We start from the raw sequence: 19,335 nt of genomic DNA on the forward strand, positions 1-19,335 counted from the left end.
TGGCCTGCACCACCTTTTACCTTACAAGAGATAAAAGGAAAGGGAAGCAAGCAGAGAGGGGGAACCTCATATCACCAAGAAAACAGTGTTGGGAGCAGAGCACGTCCTTTGGACCTGAGTTTCCTGCACAGAGAAGCTCCCAGACCAAGGGAAGATTGATGACATGGACCTTCCTCCAGAGCCTACAGAGAAAGCCTTCCCCTGGAGCCGATGCCCTGATTTTGGACTTGAAGCCTTCCCTTGGAGCTGATGCCCTGAACTTGGACTTGTAGCCTACTGGACTGTGAGAGAATAAATTTCTACTTGTTAAAGCCAAAAAAAAGAAAAAAGAAAAATTGTTCCCTTGGAGCTGACACGCTGAATTTGGACTTGTAGCCTACTGGACTGTAAGAGAATAAACGTCTCTTTGTTAAAGCTATCCACCTGTAGTATTTCTGTTAGAGCAGCGCTAGATGACTGAGACACTGACCTACCAGAGTGAGGGCTATTATCTAATATCAAAAATGGATCATATGACATCATATTGCTTTGCCAGACTTGGCCTCAATAGGTCATCATGTTTCTGTGTAGCAATGGCCATCCTCTGAGAAGCAAATGATTTTCTGCCTTGGTTCAGCTCTTCTGCCTCAGCCCCTGGGCATGGTACACTGTGAACACTTTAGAGAATGTGTCTGGAGCTAAGGTGTTTAACTACACCTGATATTACTGAGCCTTCACCTATTAGCAGCCATCTTGTTAAAACCACCCATGGGAGAGAAGTTGCTTTACTGGAAGTTAAGGTTCCTTTCTCCTTTATGCTTCTGTTGGCCACCCAGATTTCTTCCCAATACCATTTACTCTGCTAATGTGGTTTTGCACATTATGAACTTTCACAATGTTAAACTGAGCACAGACTTTTCTTTTAAACAAAATATATTGTTTATGTAAAGAGTCTAATGGCCCATAGCAATTCAATTTACATGTAAAGTACAAGATTTCATATTGAATCAGTTTTATTACTTCACATATGAAGGATATTGAGCAGTGGTAGGTATATTGCATTTGTATTAGAAAAATATAAGGGCAGATTTATTGGGCCTGTGCTTGATAATATTAGAATCGATTATCCCAATGAGAGGCAAGACATCTGTTCACTGTGGGAAAAAGCATCATCACCACTATGCCATTGTTGTCCAGTGAACCCGGTACTCTATTACTCAATGAAGTAACCAGAGTTAAAGGGTTAACAACACTTCCCAAAGTGAGAACATTAACTTTCTATCACCAGCATCAGGGGAATATTGTTGATAGCATTCAAAATTTATTAAACACATTTGGTTTGTTGGACTTTGTACCAAACCCATAAAACATGATATATTTTATCACGGGTTGCTTTGTGTGCTAATTATGTTTATTTGAAAAACTGGATTTAATCTTTCCCATATTTTCTAGATTATGGAAATTCCAAAACTATTTTTCTTTATATTTTAGTTTTTCTTTCTGTGGACTCAAATCATTAGACAATGTCTTTGCAGAGTAACCTGTACTCTCATAAACTGTTATTAACTATATGAAATATTTTAGGAAAGAGCCAAGATTTTTCTTTTTTTTATTCTGGAAGGTTCTTCTGTAAGAACTGAGGAAGAAGTTAACCCTTTCAAGTGTTCCTAAAGAACAGATTCCCTTTCTCTTCACCACAGTAGCTTTTCATTCAATTTAATTGAAAACCCCAATTTATATAACTATATCAGATGGGGAAAAAACATATTACTAATTTAACAAAACCTAAAAGTAGGAAGAAACTTTATAAGGGACATAAAATGAATTGAAATTCACTTAATACAAAAATAAATTTGCTCATAATATCCTGATGGAATTTGTGTTGTATTTTTGGATGCGAGATTTAGTTTTACGAATTTTCACTTCTAAACATGACTTTCTTTTTCATCTTTTCAAGGGTGGAAAAAGCTTTCTTTTCCTCCCTAACTTGCTCTTGGAGTAAAAGATGGTCCCTAGCTGTCCATGGCTGAATTGTGATTTTTGTTTTGGATTTAGTTAGATGCACACATTTTCATGGCCTTCTAGCCTCTATGCATGTAGGCAAAATTCAAACACAACATTTCAAGTAAACAAAACTAAATTTAACAGCTAAAACCTTCTTTCAAGGAAAGGAAAACAGATTAGTGAAGGCCAGACCACAGTGTGATTCTTGCCTTTGCCCCAAAGATAACTCAACAGTCCTCCTGCTAGAGAGAAAATGTGCATGTGTTGTGTGAGTGTGTGCTTGAGCTCACACAAAGTTTACACTTCATGGCCTGCACAATATGTCCTGTGGTATGGATTAGTTGTAAAAGCATTACATTTTGGTCATTGATTGTAGTAGCCTTGTCTCCCTAAAGCAGAAAAACACAAATAGTCAAAATACCAAGTTTACATTAAAAAAAGAAAAAAAAGTGTTTCCTACATGAGAAAAATCTTCCCTCTGCCCCCAATCCCATCCCCGCCATGAAGATTCTCAGTCTAGATTTCTAGATTTAGCTTCTAAATCTAAACCTTTCTAGAATGGGAGTTCATCAGGCAGCAAAATAGCTGAAGCTGCTCGGCCTCTGCTCGAACAGGAAGTGGGTCACCCGGATAGGTGATAATGATGTGATGACTGATCTCCCAAAATCACCAACATGAATCCATTGAATAAAAGGAACACTCAGGTGCTCCTTTCTTTTCAGACTTCAGAGACTGGAATTCAAACGGGAGAGAAACGCACATATAATTAGCTAATAAACTAACTTTTAAGGGGCTTTCCTCCTGCCCTGACAAGGAACTTACCCTTTTAATATGTTGCAATTTCTATTATTATTGCATCAGCTCCAGCCTCTTCAATTGATCATCACCTCTGATTAGGCAAGCAAGCATTCATGGTACCCCATTTATCAGACAACTAAAAAAGGCAAAGAATGGGTGCCCCTTGATCATTTCGGTCCCATTCACACTTCCTTAGAGATCACTGCTAATGTCTAAGCCTTGGGCTAGGTTTTGTAGTGGAGACCAAGACTGCGGAAACATGTTCCGCTTCCTAAAGAATTCATACATTTCTCAAGGAGGTAGGTTTCATATGTGATATAATTAGTTAATAATAGGAGGTATGTGATGAAAAAGCAGAATGTGAGGCTGTTGACGTTCAGGGAAATAAATACTCCATTATATCCATTACCAAGGCAAAAAAGTAGATTAACATATATTTGAAATATTTTCAATGGAAATCAAAATAATAAAACTCTCCTTTTCCTCCCTATCAGCATAAAAAGTCAAGAAATCATAACATATTGGTAACTAGTATTCCACTTACTTATTGAAGCAAAAGAAAAATATCACTAAAGCCATCATTTTTTATATGAATCCAAATGTCTTTGGTTTCGTTTCCACTTTGCTTCCTTTCCTAATACATAATGTATTTTAAAAAAAAATGTGTTATATGTATGGCAATTAGTACACATTAAATTTCAGCCCTTTAAATGCACCTGACAAGCCCATGTCAGCTGTTAGGAGGAATCACAAGCAACCCTTCCAGAACACCCTAAAGTTCCAGCTGTCCTCATTGACTAGTTCCCTAGTTTTCAATCCTCGTCCATTCTCTTTGACACCAGTCTTGACTGGCAATCTCTATAAAGTTCCTTGTATTGGCCTTCTCACCCCATCAGAACGTGGCTACTTGTATCTTTTTGCAACCCCTCGCTCCATCCAAGACTCACCAGAACATAGCCCTGCAAGACCTAAGGGTAATGATAATTGTCCAGGGGTGACTATAAGAGTCAAAGGGTCAATGTAAAAGACAGTATGCTGAAAGGAACCAGGGTTCTCTTTGACTAGAGAAACTTTTTTAATGCCAGAGCAGTACTGCAAAACACTTGTTTATCTGCATGTATCCTCCATGGGTAGGTGAGCTCTTCAAAGCCAGGATTTCCTCATCTCTCCATTCTAGCACAATGCTTGGAACAATAACCACACACAAGGTTACTTAATTAATTAATTGATCTGTACTCCAAGATTAATTAATTCCCCCAATCCAAACTTCCACTTACTCAGTGGTCTCAAGTAGAGGTTAGAAGAAAAGCAATCTAACTGAATTAAAGCACTCTAAGGCATAAATGATTAAAAATATATCAATCTGGAGTAGGACTTGGCAATGATATTTTTTTAAAACTCCTCAGGAGATTTTCATGAGCAGCCTGGCATGAGAATCATTGGCATAAAACGTCCTTTGTGCTCTAGCCCCTGCTTCTCTCTTCTCCACTTCTCTCGTCATTCACCCCATATGTACATCCTTCTAGCCATTCTGAACTCGACGCACTTTCCAAACACACCATGTTTTCCTGCACCCCCACACCTCTCTCACAGACTGGGAGCAACCTGAAATTAGGGAGCTATCACTGTTTCCCCAAAGTCTTCCTGCCCCTATTCCTATTTGTCTCCTGAATCAGATTATTTTTCTCTCTGGAAATAGTTATCAAAAAATTATGTTTTATTTTGAGCAAGAGTTAAACTGCCAGATTAAAATATCATATCTCCAGAAGGAAACCAAATCAAAAGCTACTCTGGAAATTATGGGAAATTTGATGAATCTCAATGAGAAGAAAATACAGACGTTAGGTTTTCTAAGATGCATCTGCAGCAGTTTATCTGAGCCATAGATGGATTTTGTTGGTGTTAGTGTTGGTTTTTTCATCTTCAAGTTAAAACACATTGTCTAACTATAGGAAAAGATTTGTTGCAGTTGCCAGAGCTATGAAAGGGGGTCATAATTCCTGACACCTCTCCCCATTCTCCCTTCATTCTCCAGCATAAAATACCCAGACATTTTTGGTAATGGCTTAGTAGGCGCTGATGGTACAGCTTAAGATTTCATTCTGATGGTTTCAAGCCTGACCTGTCCTACTGGCTTTCTGGAATAACAGAAGGTCTCAGAGACCAAACAGACTGAGCTCAGGGCAGTTTTTAAGTACATACAGATGGGTGTTTCTCATGGTCTTCATAAAGGTATTCTCTGACGGTGAATCTGCAACATTCATGACTCCATCTGAAATATTTAGGGCTTGTTATTCTAAGATGATCTCCAAACACCCTCCTCAGCTTGTCTTCTACAAATATGCCTTATGTGAGCAGTTTTAATGTAGCATTGGGGGAAGGGGGTAGGGATATTTATCAGCATTAATTAACACACAAGAGGAAAAAGACGCATGTGATTAAACTAACCTTCCAGGTTCATCATAAATATTTTATTCACTTATGTGACTCTGGAATTCTATCTTTGTCACTTAAGAAATTGCCCTAGATGTGAGACTTGAAGCCTTATATGAGTTGAAACAGTGCATAGTGATCCTTATAGCCAAGTCTATGCCGGGAGAGACTCAAAGAGAGAGCTGCAGGACTTTAGTCAGAAGGGATATAGCTGCCAGGGAGAGCAAAAGGGGCACCACCAACACTGCATGCCCAGGCTGCCTCTCATTCTCTGTAGACATATACTGTATGAAATACAGGAGAAAGTCAAACCTTTGGTGGGTGGAAGGATGACTCTCAGAGAAGTAGATGGGCTGGGCTGGCATCTCCCAAACTCACAACTGCATGAGTCTCTTCGCTGGTCTCTGGCGATGTCCTGAGCTTTTCCTCCTTGGCACTTTTGTTTGCCACATTCCACCACCTAGCCCTCTACCATGTAATAACCTCTCTCTTCCCTCCTACCTGTTTGGCTGCTACACCTGTCCTTTGAAATCAAGCGCTAGTTCATCTGCCCCATAAAGTCTACCATGACTACCCTTCTTCAACATTGTTAGCTACATCACTTGTAACCTGAAGATTTTCTCAGAGTGGGGTTTATTTCAAGAAGCAAAATTTAAACATCTCAAAGTAATTAAAAAGGAATTTTATTCTCTACTCACATCTCTCAAAGGACATCAAAAGATCTCTAGAAGTATAGCTATAGTAATACTTATTAAAACCCTCTTTTATCCATTCCCTTCCCATCCTGAAGCTACTCCAGAAGTGAGCTCTTACACCCCTCTTCCAAAAGCACCTCTTTGTCTCCCAGCCCATGACTCTTCCTTTCCTCCTTTATTGCAGAGGAAGATCAGGGCAGCAGCTACAGGATTCTCTGAGGGGAGACCAATGTCTGCAAACATGCCTACCTCATGAATTTGTATCCCATCATACACTCATCATATATCCTTGCATTTTAGATATTTTTTCCCATGTATTTATCTTCTCAAATAAATTGTGAATTCTTCAAGGAAAGGACTATGTATTATTCACCTTTGTATTTTAGGACTATGTAGGTTTTCAGTAATAGTTTGTGAAATTAATGAAAGAATTTAAATACACACAAGAAAGGCAAAGATTAAAATTTATATTTCATTAATTCCTTCTGCAAATACCACACACTACACTCTCAATTACTATTTGCTGCTGATGATAAAATAGGAAGGCAAAGCAATCTGAGTGAAGAGCTAGAGGAAAGGGAGGAGTTAGTTTTATTAAAAGTGGAGAAGGCAAAGATCTGGGGTCCTGTTACAGAACTGAGTATCTGGGACTACCCACCTATGCTCCCGTCATTCCTTGTCTGTGCTTCCTTCAGTCCAAGCCAGTGATGTTGATGCTGAGTCATGGAATTTGTGACAAAGCATGTTGCTTCCAGCAACATTTTCACTTGAAAAGGTAGCACTCTGAGACCAAAGGTCCAAAATAATTTCTGTCAGCTAATGAATTGCTGAACACTGGAAATATAGACTTTCAAAAACATACAACCGCAAGGGCCTCAGGGTTGTTTATTCCCACCTGAGAAGCAGTAAAAAATTCCCTTCCAAAGCACCTCTAACATGTATTCATGAGTGCTCACTACCCACAAACATCTTAAAACTCTGCTACACAACTCCACATATTAGAAATATTCCCTTGAGTTGAATCAAATCATTCACCATGAAATTTCTATCTGTTCTTCTTAGTGCTGTTTTCTGGAGTATTCAGAAATCTAATTATTCCTTCACATGATCTATTAAGATATTTGAAAACAATTCTTCACTACCCTATGATTCTTTCTGTCCTTAGCCAAGCTTCATTTCTACCAATCCTTCACGTAACATTCTCAGTCTTCTCATTGTCAAGAACTGTGGAGAGTTTGAGACTTTTACCCTACTTGTAAGCTTTCAAGCTAGCCTGCCAGAGTTTATAGATGTGGCAGAAGACACAAGACTCTTGGGTCAAAGACAAAGGACTTTATTACTCACAGCACAGCAGGTAGCATGAGCTTCATTTTTGCATCAATTCCCCTTACTCTTGAAGTCCCAAGGAGGGGCAATGTGGAAGTGGGTGAAGATAGATACCACACACAAAGTGGGTTTATGTAATCACCGAGGAACTCCAAGCCTAGAAAACCTCCAATCTTATAATAAGGCTGCTAGAAAATTTGCCCAAACTTTGCCCTGGAGAGAGACATTATCTTTATTACCACGGTGAGGAAGCAAATATGCTTTCTATCCTGGAGTGATGCCCTATCTCTATTTTCTAAGACTATTTGCTGCAACTAAATAAATACCCTTGAAATACAGTCCACGAAAAGGGTCAATGCCTCTTGTTCAGAAGATGGGCAGAAACACAAGACACCTGTAGAAAATTGTCTCCCAACATGCATCCTCTTGATTTCCTTGACTCCTTCCCATACATCCAAGTTGGACAATACACTCTATACCTGTGACACCCAGAACTGAGTATAACTTTCCAGACATGGTTTGACCAGTGCCTAGTATAGTAGGACACTCACCCTTCCAATATATGGACGTGTACCCTTATTAATGCAGCCAAAGATCACATTGCTGATTTGGAGACTCTATGACTTTCTGTAAAAATCTTTCATTAGAGATGCATTTCTTTGGGTCTGCAGACTCAGATTCTTTTTCAAGAAAATAAAATCTAGGAAGGAAAGCATTATGTCAGGTATTCTGTTACTTCAGCATCACTGCATTGGCTTGGGTAGAGAAGGATCAGGCGGCATGGAGGGAGCAAAGATCCAGCTCTATCCTGCAGTCTACCACCCATATTAAGCTTTCAGTTAACCAAACCTGTAGGGCTTCTTCACTCAGATAGTTATTCAGTCTCTTCTCCTTTTGCCATGCACTTGCTCAATTGGTTATATGAATCTGGAAAAATATTTTGCTTTTACCCCTACTAAAATTCACCTTATTAGGTATAGACTGTACTTTCAGTTCCTTACCATCTTCTTGGTCCCTGGGTAACAATATACCATTATCTCTACTTTCCAAGGACTTGATCAACATTGCTCCAGCATCATCATTTTTATTTTTAGTTATCAATAACACCATGAAAGAAACTTGTCTCAAACACTAATAACTGAATATTTTAATTTAGGTTATATGTACATATATACAAATACAGATAGATAAATAGATACAAGTAAATTCATAGAAGCATATACACAAGAAAATGTCTCTACTTCCATCACACACCCATATATACACCTCACTACATTAAAATGGCCCAAAGTATATGGTAGGCAGTAAGTAGTCTACACTAGGTAACATCTGGTTGGAACTGGAAATATTTGCTGGGGCCAGGAGGACAGGGGGATAGACACATAGTGAAGCAAGAGGAAGTATATCTTCTTGAAGTTACAACTTGAATATCTGGAGCAGATATTGCTCTCACAGAGCCCGTGGGCAAAAAGTTCTCTGAAGAGATTGCAGGGCCAATATCTTGAGTTTCTATTACAGGCTAGCACCTTCAGATGAATTTGTTCTTATTGTCACCAAAACACTGTGGCATAGATCTTATTATCTTCATTTTGTATGTAAGACAATTAAGGCCCAGATAAGTTAGGCAATTTGTCCAAGGTCACAAGGTTAGTAAGCACCAAAACCAAAATTGATTTCAGGGCTGTTTGATCCAGGTTCCAACTGCCACTCAGGATGCTGCTCTGACCCAAGACAACCCCCTGGTAAACACCCAGTCTTAATCAACTTGGATGTCAGCCTGCTCCTCCTCTGTCACAGACTACTGTGCATGTCCAGAGGAAAGCCTACCTCCTGCAGAGTGGCACCGACTTGAGACCTCCACCTTCACCTTGGCCACAGGGTGAAGCCACTATCTGTCTGCAGTCAGTTTTCACGCCATTTCCCATAGTTGCTACCATCCTTCTCAAGAGCCACACCTCAAGCTGCTCACTTTTCTACCAGATGAAGAACTCAATTTCTGATTTGCTTGGTTCACTTTTCACCAGCAATTTACTGAGTGACGGAATGAGGCAGTGGTTAAAAGGCCACTCAGCAGGCCAGACTGTCTAGGCCCAAATACTGGCCCTCCACTTTCCAGTTGTATGATTTCAAGGAAGTTGTTTAGTCTCTCTGAGCCTCAGCTTCCTTATCTGTAAAATGGGAATAATAGTAATGTTTACCAATGGTAATTATTAGGTTGGCAGTTCAAATCCACCAGCGGCTCCTATAGGTTCACGATGAGCTGGAATCGACTCGACGGCAACAAGTATGGTAATTATTGGAGTCCCTGGGTGGTGCAAACGTTTAAGCGCTGGGCTGCTAAACAAAAGGATGGTGGTTCAAACCCAGCCAGAGGTGCCTCAGAAAAAAGTCCTGGTGATCTACTTCAGAAAGATTACAGCCATACAAACCATATGGAAGGCAGTTCTGCTCTGAAATACATGGGGTTTCCATGAGTCAAAATCAACTTGACAGTAACTGGGTATAGTAATTATTGAGTGGTCTGAATGAGTTAAGGAAAGTAATGCACTTAGGACATAGCCTGACACACCATGACCATGAGGTACACTCTAGTTCTTACATGTTCCAGCTCTGGTAATCCACAATGACAAAATAGGCATAGTCTCCACTTTAACTCTAACACTGGACTTAACACTAAATGCTAACACATATAATTAGACAAATAACTCATTAGAGTTGAGTGTTCTGAAACAAAAGTACAAAGTGCAATAAAAGGTAGTACCAGGAGAGTTAGGACGAGCAGGAATTAACTGGATCAGGGATCATCAGCAAGCTGTGGCCTACATAGTTTTAGTAAACAAAGTTTTATTGGAACACAGCCTCACCTTTTCATTTACATATTGTTTATGGCTGCTTTCACTCTATAATGGTAGAGTTGAGTAGTCAATACAGTGACCATATGACTGTCAAAGCCAAAAATATTTTATTATTTAGTCATTTAAGATAAAGTCTGCTGACCCCTGAGCTAAACAAAAAGGGCAGAGAGACAATCCATGCAGAGGATGTAGAAAGGCTCTCTAGACACTGCTCTAGGTCAGGAGAATGCAGCAGAGAACAAGTAAAAAAGGTCTTCATTGGTGTTACAGGTTGATTGTGTTCATCAAAAAGATATGTTGAAGTCTTAACTTCTGTTACTGTGAATGTGATCTTACTGGGGAAAATTGGGTTTTTCATGGAAGATATTATCAGTTAAGCCATACTCAAGTAGGATGAATCTCTATCTCTTCTGAGTAGTGTCTTATAAAAGAGGAGAATAGACAAGAATTGAGAGTGACACACACAGGGGATGACATCATGTGAAGCTACATCTACAAGCAGCAAAGGGGTACCAACAGCCACCAGAAGCTAGGAGAGAGTCACGGAACAAACCCTTCAGAAGGATTCAACATGGCTGATACCCTGATTAGACTTCTAGCCTCCAGACCAGTGAGAAAATACATTTCTGTTCTTTAAAGCATCCTACTTTGTAGTACTTTGTTATGGAAGCCCTAGGAAATGGAAACAATTGGGTTTGTATTGTGGAAGGAAGGAACAGCATCTTACTTGTCTTTGACCTCAAGCACCCACCATTGTGTTGGACACAGAGAATATACTCAATACATGCTTAGTGTCTTAATTTCCTTCTGCTGCTGTTACAGAAATGCCATGAGTAGGTGGATTTAAAGAACATAAATTTATTTCCTCACAGATCTGGAGACTTAAAGTCCAAATCAAGATCTCAGCCTTGTCGATTCCTTCCTTGTTGGTAGTCCCAGGCGTTCCTTGTTTCCTTGGTGATATTCACTTGGTATCTGTGTGCATGCCTCTATGTATAATCTGTTCTTTTTATAACTCAACAGTGATTAGATTTAGAACCCACCCTATTCAGGGATGATCTGATTAGCATAACAAAGAAAACACTTTTTTCAAACAGGATTACATTCACAGGTTTCACTGGAAACATTATTTAATCCATAACACTTAATGAATTAGTCAATGAAAGAATGACTTTTGGGGTTTGAGCCATTGCCCTGTCTCTATCTAATTTAACTTAATGACTAAGATCTCATGGTGACAGTGAACTTCATACTGAGAATTGCTCCACCACCCTGTACCATGGCTATGGAAGTACGGAAACTGTATGATGTGTCCTGATCTTGTTTGATTTTTACTAAATCCCTAGAATAATAACTATTATATTTCTTTTAAGTAGCATGAAGCCAAAAGCTGCCTAGTTGCATGTTCTGTTTATTTGAGTTATGGCTGACCAGGGGTTTTGATTTCCCTCTTTGTAGCCTCTTTAGTCTAACTTATCCAGGCATTGAGAACATAGTAGGTGTTCAGTAAATTTAGGTTAAACTTGACTTAGTTGTTGAATATATATACATATAGCCTCACAAACAGAGCACATGAAGAGAGCCACAGAGTCTAATTTTTGCAGAAAAATTCAGAACAGCCTCTGATTACTGAGTTTGTTCCATTTCCCAAGAAATCATTTTAACCTTTAAACACAGAAGGTCAGCGTCTCCTCTCTCTGCTCATGCATAATTCCCCCTGCCCTCTCTGCTCCTCAGCACCTCAGCTACCCGCCTGAGAGAGAGTGGGAGTCAGCAGGAGGAAGAACGTGATGCTCAGAGGACCAAGCCACCTCCCTGGGATTGACTAAGCCCTCAGAATATGTTAGCTGACTTGTTACATTATTAATAAAATTGCGAGAAGTTTGGGAGAAAACTTTTTCCCACCTAGAAAAATAGCATTTATGCCACACACTATGCAAACTTAGGAGGATGAACATCAATAAAGCAGAAAATATTCCTTCTGAATCTTATTTGGCAGGCAATGCCAGCACAGGACTTAGAAACAGAGAAGGGAGTGGGATAAATCAGGTTGGGCTAGTCAGGGATGCGGGTGATTTAGACAACGTGGGTGCGCCCCACAGTGGGGCCAGAGAAAATCCAGCCAGTCAAGACAGTCACAAACATCTGAAGCATTATTACAGACAGTGGGTGGTAGTGCTGGAAGGGGTCAGTGACAGGGTTTCTGTGTTGGACGATGGCTCACAAGAGCCAAAGAGATGCAGATTTACTGAAATGAGGCTCAGGTCAGACAGGCTGCCTTGGTTATGAAGCCCCAAATTTCTTAAAAGGTGAGGAAAAGCCTGCAGTTTGAGAAGGTCAGTGGACCTAGGTAAGTGATCATCCCAACAGGCCACTCTAATCAGTCATAACCAGTTAACCTGTTGCCATCAAGTCCATTCTAACTCACGGTGATTCCAAGTGTATAAGAGTAGAACTGCGTTCCATAGGGTTTTCTTTTCTTTTCTTTTTTCATAACTGGTATTTTATTGGCTGTTTTGAAGATAAGTACAGAGGCATTATAAACAATTTGTGCACAATTTTTAACGTATATACCAAAAACCTAAAAAGCCATGTTGTTATAATTCTTTTCTAAATTCCCAGTGACTTTACAGCTTTAAATCTGGAGGCAAATTTTCCTCAAGAGGATATCAAGTACCAATTATCTTCAATTGTTGATAAGCTGTCGCATCATAAGTCCCACTAATTCACAATCTAATATCACACACACTACACACTCAAATGTTCAACCTTTCACAGCACGTAACAAAGTTATGAGGAAAACCAGACCACCTTGAGCAAAGATGTTTACAGAACGCACAGTTCTGACTGGGAGAGCCACTATGATGGAGCCATTTTCTTTAAGAATCAATTCTACTAAACAACAACATGGAAATAGAAGTAATTTAAAATGTTCAAAACATATAAATGCATGACCAAGACTCCAAATTGTCATTAAGTATGCTTTGTATTATGGGATATAAAAACTCCCCCCCTGCCCCCGCCCCCGTGGAATGTTACGCTGACACTCAAGATAGTCAAATCTCCCACAATTCAACATTCCACTATTTTCTGGTTGTACGAAAAAAATGAACAACCAGCCAACTATTTCATCTCTCAAAACAAAGCATTTACACTTAAAAAATGGGAGGAGGTAGGATTTCCTCCTTCTTAAAAATGTTTCTAGAGCCACTAAAAACCTGCATTTTCAAAATAGTTGATAAAAATATTCCTCTGGGTTGTACAAGAAGGGAGATACCAGGACCACTGATAAGCCATGGTAGACAAACGTTGATCAGACTTGGCTTCTTCCTCTCCTGCTTTATCAAAGGCTCTCTCCTTGTTTTTAGTTTCTCTGTTTTCTGCAGATAAATCTTTATTTCTTGGTTAACCACTTCAGCCTGTTTTCCCTCTGCTCACCTTTTCCTTTTTGTTTGTACTTTTTTGTCTGAAGATTTATCCTTGGCTTGTGAACTCTATGTACAATAACCTACACGTTCCTTTTTTTCTGGCCTCATCGCTGTTATTGGCAAAATTGGAAATACAAGCATGCAGTGAACAGACAGACACACACTTTCCTGCTGTCTTTTTTGGCTTCATTTCCACTTTTTCAGAAGCAGGTTTAATTGACAACCTTTCTGATCTTTTGGGCTCCTCCTTCACTGCCCCTTTGGCCTAGCTGACCTTCCTTTTATGCTCTTGGTGGCTGGGAGTGTTCATGCTGGATGCCAGTGGTTGTGGCATGCAGAGAGCCTTCGAGAAGCTAGGCTGCCTGGCCGCTGCCACTCCGCCCACCACCTGAGCTCCTGGGTCCATAGAGTTTTCAATGGCTGATTTTTCAGTAGATCACCAGGCCTTTCTTCCGAGACACCTCTGGGTAGACTTGACCTTCCTTTTGGTTAGCAGCCAAGCACATTAACCACCCAGGGAACTGGTCATAGAGCCCAGGATTGTAGTAGGAGCTTTTTAGCAGCCATGTCATACAGCTAATGTGAAAAACCTTACCTCCTAGTAGAAGTCTTCCCTGACCCACTAACTGAAATAACACCCCATCATTCCATTGCCATGCTTTGTGTTTTTCTCTTACAGCTATTGTCATCTAATATCATATAACTCATTTATTCATATATTTATTTCGATTACATATAGGGTCACTATGAGTTGGAATCAACTCAAAGGCAACGGGTTTGATGTTTTTGGTTATTGTATGTTGACTCTCTCCCCTACTAGAATGTAAGGTGTATGAGGGCAGTGTCATTTTATTCACTGCTGTGTTCCCAGTTGCTGGATCAGCACCTTGCACAAGGTAGACACTGCATGAATGTTTAGTGAACTTATAAACAAATGTATCCTGAACTGAAACCCCTAAGTCTTTTTCACTTGATCATAAGCTAGGCTTACCTCATCTCTATTTGTGAAATGATGAGCTTTTAACTAAAACTGCAGCATTTTATCTTTCAGGGTTCAGCCCATTTTTCAAGTCTTTTAAGTTTTGTGTGCTGGTTCCAACACAATTGTGGTTCATCTTAACCTTGTGTCAATCCCCCCAAAACCCAAGCAGCATGCCGTTGTTCTCCATGTAAGATATTGACAAAATATTGAACATACAGGGCCCCTCACATGCCAGTACATATGTCCCCTCAGGCCTGGATTAATTATTTTAAATCACTTGAGTCAGGAATCATTGAGATAGAGGCTCTCAGACCAGGAAGGGAGTTTAGCGAGTGACTGGAAGCTTCCATCTGGCAAATGGGAATTCCAAGGCCACCAACACAGAAGTGAGTGGCAGTATGATGGCCACATGATTTTCCCACAAGGCCTCTCTTTGACATCGTGCAAATTGCAGTGATGAGTTCATAAAGCTTTACCTACGTAAAATAAACGATTTTCAAATCTTGAAAACATAGTCTCTGAGTGGGAGTTTCCAGAGCAACAAACTCCCAGGGTGGCCTTAGGCTTTGATGGCCAAATCTAAAACCATGGCAGACAGTAAGTTCCATCCACAAGGCTTATCTCTTCTTTATCTCTCCCAGTCTCTGAGTGTGTCTCATGCACAGCAGCTGGAAGGATTGGGAAGCCTGCTCTGAGCCCTTGGCCTCCCCATTTGTCGCTCGTTCCTTCCTTCTCCCTCTTCCTGAGGCATCCAAGATTCTCCCCACAAAGACTTGTAAACTTATTTAGATAGGCTGCAAATGCCAAGAAATTTAGATGGGAAAAGGCCAGCAGATACTCAAAAACAGAGATTTCCTGGCACTTCTGAAAGCGTTACCTTCTTTGGCTCTCAATGACCAGTTCAGAATTTACAGAAAGTGTGAAACCACCTGAAATACAAGGGTAAAAGGAAGATCCTGTCACAATATGTATTTGTTGAATGAATAAATGGTGGATGGATGAATGAATGACTTCAGTAAATGAAAAATAAAAAAATATACATAGTAGTGGAAACTGTTGGTGCTCCACAGAGATCCAAGTCAATGTGTTGGCTGCTAATAGCTCACAGCCACCACTTCTCAAGAGACCTTCTCTTCCAAGTGGGAACTTCAGGGGAAATTATACCTAGTGCCTCTCCTCTTAATGTTGGATCAAGCATGTAACTCATGCTCTAGAGCTCACTGTGCGACTAGGGTGAAGCTGAGACAACATCCTTACCCAGCTTTGTTTCCTGTCCTATCCTGCTTCCCTAAACCTTCTTCTCCTGATAGCACTCCTTCAGTACATCACTTTCTCAAGCTCTGTTTCTAGATAACCTGACCTAAGACAACATACTTTCACAATATGCAATCCAGTACTTTGTATTGAAACTGGCACCTCACCATCCTTTTAAATTCCCTCCACCCCACCATCCGTCTCTTGCCCCTAGAACTCAATGGCATCACACCTCCATTTCTGAGGAGTGCTCGGGTTTCACAGAGCCGTGATGTTCATGGCAGCCATTTCTTCTCTCTTCTCATAATGCAAAGATACTCAGAAGTAAACTGTCTAGAGTCACGGTTTTAGATGCAAGGTGAATAGCCTAGTTTGACAAGAGTCTCAAAGCTGCCAAAAGGTGTCTTCAGTTACAGGAACAGAACCCGTTGTTGCTGTCATTAATTATTTATGCAACAGATTTGGGGAGAGGGAAGAGGCAGAGGCAGGTGGTAAGACAGGCAACACAGAGATGGGAACAGAGACAGTCACATGTGCTTATTTCAAAAGCTCACAAGGTGGTCTCCTCCCCATGCTCTACCTGGGAAAACAATAACCCAGGCAGCTCTCTGCCACTGATGTCTCCCTTTCTTCCCCTCTGGGAAGACTAGAATGAAGAATGTGCTCTGACCTTCTCAACCTTCTCAGTTTCAGATTCAAAAGGACTTTAAATAGTAGGCCCAGTTTGGACACTGAGTGTGGTCTGGAAATATTCTTGCAGCCCTGGGTTCCATGTCTGCATATGTCTTGAAGGTTTGGGAAGCCTATAAGGGGCCCTTGACCTCCTATTTTCTCACCCTTTCCTTTCTTCTCCCTGAGCCTCTCACTCCTTTCTTCTCCACCTCCTTCCTACCACCTTCTGCATCATTCTCAGGAGATAAGCTTATCTCCAACCTCACATAAAGAGTAGAATGCAGCAGATGTGAATTCCTTACCCTCTCATTTAGGTGCTTGCACGTGTGCGCACACACACCACAGATCTCACCTACATCTCTATCCATGCTTTCTTCCCAACAGAGTAGAAGCCACAGCCCCTCTCCTAGAGTAACCACCTAACCCTGTTCCTCATAAACCTCATTCCATTGTTTTTCTTTCTCTCCCGCATCTTCAGCCCTTCCAACACTGCAAATTCCTTCCTCTGAGCATTTTATTGTGCCATAGTTTCACATCTTAAAACTAAGTGGGAAGAAGTCGTTCTCAACAGATTACCTCACCTCCTAGCTACAGTGACAATAGAAAGCATCAGATGGGCACCCCTCAGCCTCCTCCCCTGCCATAGCTACAAGCCTACCTGAGCCCCATCCAGTGGAAACCGTGTCCCTCCTGCAGAACAGCATCACCTGTGCTCCAGATCCAATCCTTTCCCACCTCCTAAGACAATTCACTTTTTTGCTTAATTATACCCTGTTCTGAATATTTTGTTTTTTTTTTTCTTTGCCAGATCCTCTTTCTCTTCTCATCTTTAAATCTGGTTCTTCAGCGTGAGCTCTCAACTCTCTTCTTTGCTCATTCACTCTCCTGACTTTCAACGTCTGTATGCTAATAACCCCCATGACTGCACCTCAGCCCAGATCTCAGTTCTGAGCAAGTCAAGTGTGTAGCAGACTCCTAAAAGACAAGAGCCTTGAGCAAATCTTTCTAAAACTAAAATTCTCTCACACATACCCCATTTTATCTTTACCCTTAATGGCTCCTTTTTGTCAATCTGCACTTTCATCCAGCTGCCCAGTTCAGAGAGACCTGGATATGGTTCTTGACCCTTAATTTCTTTCTCCGTTAGCCAGTAAATCACTGTCCCATCCTTTTGTCTCCTACATGTCCCTCAGCTCCATTTCTTTCTCCTCATTTCTTAAATGAGGCCACCATCACCTGACCTTGTATCATTGGAATAGCCTCAGTCCTAACGTGTGTCCCTGTCCACTCCTACACAGTCACCACATGGCAGCCAGGTCTCTACAAAATGCAAATTAGAGCTTGTTACCCTCTCCTTAAACTCCCTTTCTGAATATCTGCTCACTCTCGCAGTCCTCACCCAGGAGAAATAGATTCAGAGAAGAGAAATTGAGCAGAATGCAGCAAATCCGGGGGCAGGAAAATTATTGATTTGTACATTGTTCGTTCATTAAATTATACCTTCAAAACTTAGAGTTAGTCCTTCTGGGAGTCTCCAAGCCTAAGCACTTAGTTTCCTTGTTTATTTCCTTCATAGCACTTACCTCCATTTTTATTGTTTTATTTAATTCACTTTTTTTATCTTAAAAAAAAAACAATCTGTCTCCCGTTTAAGAATTTAAGTTCCTTAAAGAAAAAGTACACTATCTGTCCTGTTTAGTATCATATCCACAGCCACATAGTAGCACATAGTAGGCATTCAACAAATATTTATGGAATGAATGAATAACCAAATTTGCAAATGATAGTTTCTGGCCAGAATCAGTTTTACCAACACTAGTCTGAGAACAAATTTGCCCTCGTCAATCACCAAGCATTCACCAAGTACCTGCCATGCTCAAAGCTGGTGGGATGGGGTGGGCACTAGGTACACAAATAGAAAAGGTATGAGTTATACACCCAAGTCCCTCTAGGGATGGATATCACCAAGGTGCAAAAGACTAACAGTCAGCAGTGGGTGGCCAAAACTCTCTGCGCCCAGTGGAGCTGCTAGCCTTATGGTTGGAACCACCCAGCCCACGGGAGCTAGACCCCGGGAAACGTTCCTATCCCTATGCCTTATGTTTTTCCAGACCCCACATACCTATTCATCTGCTCAGAACCCAGAAAGAGGGAGAATTACCTTCCACTCCATATCCTTGCAGAAAAACACGAGTAGGATGTTCATATTTATAAAGTGAGAAAGAGAGAGTGGGACTGGGTTAAAGGAGAAATGAAGAGAAAAGGAGGAGGAGAGGAGAATAGGACAGGAAAAAACCACCCACAGTCCACATCTCTACATCTGCCCTCTACTATCCCGATCCCAGACCCAGCATGGCTCACCCAGACTATGCTACATCCTTCTTACCAGCCTCCCTGCTCCTCCCCTTTTCTCCCTACAATCCAAGCTCTAGCCCGCATCTGGAGTGATTTTTTAAAAACGTAAATCACATTACGCAGACTGTGTCACTCGTGTCACTACCCTGCTTAAAATCCTCCTTGGCTCCTCCTCCCTGCACATTGAAAATAAAATCCAAATTCCATGTTCAGTCTTCAAAACCCCTATATGATTTGGTATCTGCCTTTTGTAGCCTGACTCCAGCCACAGTGACCTTCTTTATGTACCTGAAAAACACCAGGCTTGTTACAGCCTTAGGGCCTTTCCCTTAGATGCTCCTTCTGCCTGGAATGCTCTTTCTCCTGTTCATCACTGGGCTGCTTCCTTCTTGTCATTCAGTTTAGATGTCACCTCTGTGAAGCCTTCCTTGACTACCCACTCTAAAGTAACCACAGTGGACACACTCTGTTACATGTCTGAGTTTTAATTCAGCACAACACCACTACTTGAATCTTTCACATTCGCTTTTTTCCTCATTCTCTCATGCATTCAT

At 40.8% G+C, this 19,335-nt stretch overlaps 1 pseudogene; it reads right to left on the minus strand.

The window, feature by feature from the left end:
- LOC101355437 (non-histone chromosomal protein HMG-14 pseudogene) overlaps positions 1–13,828 on the minus strand; it is a 20,653-nt pseudogene extending 6,825 nt beyond the window's left edge.
- Positions 13,829–19,335: the final 5,507 nt, after the last annotated feature.

Source organism: Trichechus manatus, unplaced genomic scaffold (assembly GCF_000243295.1).
Source record: "Trichechus manatus latirostris isolate Lorelei unplaced genomic scaffold, TriManLat1.0 scaffold00052, whole genome shotgun sequence".
Classification (NCBI taxonomy): domain Eukaryota; kingdom Metazoa; phylum Chordata; class Mammalia; order Sirenia; family Trichechidae; genus Trichechus; species Trichechus manatus.